General features: G+C 40.7%; 1 non-coding gene across 1 annotated transcript; it reads left to right on the forward strand.

The window, feature by feature from the left end:
* The first annotated feature begins 1,546 nt into the window (after positions 1–1,546).
* Positions 1,547–1,737, forward strand: LOC144757001 (small nucleolar RNA snR46). The gene has a single exon (XR_013595469.1). It is a non-coding gene; the product is annotated as a small nucleolar RNA snR46 (small nucleolar RNA).
* The last annotated feature ends 1,283 nt before the right edge of the window (positions 1,738–3,020 follow it).

Raw genomic sequence — 3,020 nt, forward strand, 5'->3', positions numbered from 1 at the left:
ACCAAATAGTGAATTTTGCGTTTTGCTATTTGGTCATCGCAAACAGAAATGTACAGATGTGTGTTTAACACATTGTGCGATTCCCAGTGGGTCGCAAATAGACCTGCCTTAGGAATAATAACGAGATTGGTCTCGGCTTGCAACCCATTGGGAATCGCAAAAATCACACGAATGGTAGCCTGCTGGGGTAATCAGACCACCATATCTGGGATTGCTTTTTTTTAAATGCAGCCCGTTGTACTTAAAGGAAAATGGAATGCGTTTCAAAAAGAAAAATTAAAAGTTTTCGTTTAATTTTTTAAGACTAAGCCTACTCCTAAAAAATGTTTTTGCCAACATTCAGAAAGTGGGCCCTTGGGGATCCTCTCCATTTGCAAATGTTTTGCAACCGCATTACGGTAGCAAAATATTCACACATACTACTGCGATTCGGTATCAGACAGGGATGCCTTAAACATGCACCTTCCTAATACCGAATCGCAAACCCAAATTGCAACTTGGTAACAGGTTACCGAATCGCAAACGTGCCTTAGTACATTAAAAAATGCCGTTTGCGGACAAAAAAGCGATATACATCTGCCCCTATGATTGCTGAATTTTTAGGAAGGTGTTCTGCCACCATCCACACATGAGGCAAAACTCCCTTCCATACCTAATCCCAATTGTAACCTCATGAAAATGACCTGTTACCATACATTAACCAACCTAAATACTGACTACAAACAAATTGTGGCTGTCGATTGCTCATTCATCTCCCATACGTCATTAATCTGTATCAGAATGGGTTTTTCCCACAATGTAATACTCCCCTAAATTATCGTCACTTGTATCACGTGATGAAAGAGGTTGCATGCCTCTGGCTGGAGGCAGCATACATTTCTATTGACCTTGAGCAAACGTTTGAGAGGTTGAGCTAGAAGTACCCAGCAGTGTGTCTCATTTATAATCTTCCACCTAGGACAGCCTCTGCCCATCTACTGAGCTTGCTATACTAGCTACCAATTCACAAAAGAATCATCTTTAAGGTCTGCTGCCTGACTTACAAGTCCTTGCAGGGCAAGGCTCCGAGCTATATTTTCGGCTTATCACATCCACTATTGTCCTTGTTGAGCTTTGAGATCCAGTGACTTGGGGGTAGATGTATCAAGATTCCATTTTGCGATTTCTAAATAGCGATTTTTAAAGAATTGCTATTTAGAAATCGCAAAATGGAATGTATGTAGAAAATCGCTATTTTTTAGCGATTTCTTAGTCTTCCTTATTTGCGAATACGCAATTTGCGAATTCGCAATTAAGGAATAATTTCCCATGCATTCCTATGGGCCAGGAGGCCCATAGGAATGATTGTGTATTATTTCTTAATTTGCGAATCGCAATTTGCGAATTCGCAAATTGAGAATTATTTCAAGGGTGCAGGGGTGTCTCAAAGACACCCTGCTGCACCCCTGAAATGTACATGTGTGCGCATATGGCGCACATACATGCCCTATGGGCATGTATGTGCGTCACATGCCACCTTCACAAATGCCAAATAGGGCATTTTTAAATGAAATCGCAAATTACCACCAACTACAAGTTGGTGGTAATTTGCGATTTCTTAACACAAATTTGCAATTTTTAAAACCCACATACATCGCATTTAAGGAATCGCAAAATTTGCGATTCCTTAAATGCTTAAGCAAAATAAGGAACCGCAAATTTTTGCGATTCCTTATTTTGCGATTTTGTGATACATTTCAAAAAATGCAAAAAAAGCCTTTTGCGATTCGTAAAGGCCGAAATTTGCAGAATTTTGGCCTTTGCGAATCGCAAAAGGCTTGATACATCTACCCCAAAGCCTTGCTTTCACTTCCAAATATTTTCTTATTTCGCTCTGGGTGCATATCTTTTTCTTACTTGGTTCCTTTTTTGTGGAACAAACTTCCATTTCACATACGCCGTTAGGAAACATCTAAAACCAGCATTATTTCAGGCTTGATCAGTCTGTTACGTTGCTCATAAGCTGTCGGGCCGAGATTCCCCTTACGGGGTGATTTGTGCAAACTATAAGATAAATTAACAATAACAATATGCTTCGGTCCTCACCTGTTGAAGTTGGCCAAATTGTTGTATACCTCCCCTACAGCCAGAGCGCATATTGGCCGGCACTTTTCAGTTAGTGATTCTCCCCCAGATTCATCATGCTCCTCTTTTGCGAGTCCTTAATAGCGATTAATAAGGAATCGCTATTAAAGACTCGCAAAACGGCATGCATGTAGAAATCGCAAAATTTATAGCGATTTCTACATCTTCCTTATTTGCGATTCGCTAATTGCTAATCGCAAATAAGGATTGACTCCCCATTCATTCCTATGGGCCAAAGGCCCATAGGAATGAATGGGGAGTCAATCCTTATTTGCGATTAGCAATTAGCGAATCGCAAATAAGGAAGCGATTTCAAGGGTGCCAGGGTGTCCAAAGGACACCCTGTAGCACCCCTGAAATGGTGATTTACACTGGTGTTGCGCACACACATGTCCAAAAGACATGTGTGTGTGTAACATCCAACTTAGAAAAACGCACTAAAGTGCATTTTTCTAAGTTTTCGCTAGTTACCACGAAGTCAGACTTCGCGGTAAATAGCGGCCAAAAATTGCGAATTCGCAATTCTAAAATGTTTCATGAATTGCATTAAAGGAATCTCAAATAGATATTCCTTAAATGCAATTCTTCGCAATTTATCGATTTCAAAATTTGCGAATCTGGCCCTTTGCGAGCCGATTTTTCCTTCATGAATCTGGCTGATTGTCGCCAGAGGGACTAGACAGGAATGTCCTCTCCTCCTCCTCTTCTTTGTGTTGGAGCCATTGGCGATTACATGACAGGCAGGCAAGGGGCATAACGCTGGGAGATAAAATGCATGTTATATCGTCATATATTGACGACATGCTGGTGATGCTGTGCTCATTTGGACTGGATGTTACACTCTTTTTCTACTATCCAGAAACTATTTCATGTTCTATCCGGTCTTAAAGGTACTC

This window comes from Lissotriton helveticus, chromosome 5_1 (genome assembly GCF_964261635.1).
Source record: "Lissotriton helveticus chromosome 5_1, aLisHel1.1, whole genome shotgun sequence".
NCBI classification, from domain to species: Eukaryota; Metazoa; Chordata; class Amphibia; order Caudata; family Salamandridae; genus Lissotriton; species Lissotriton helveticus.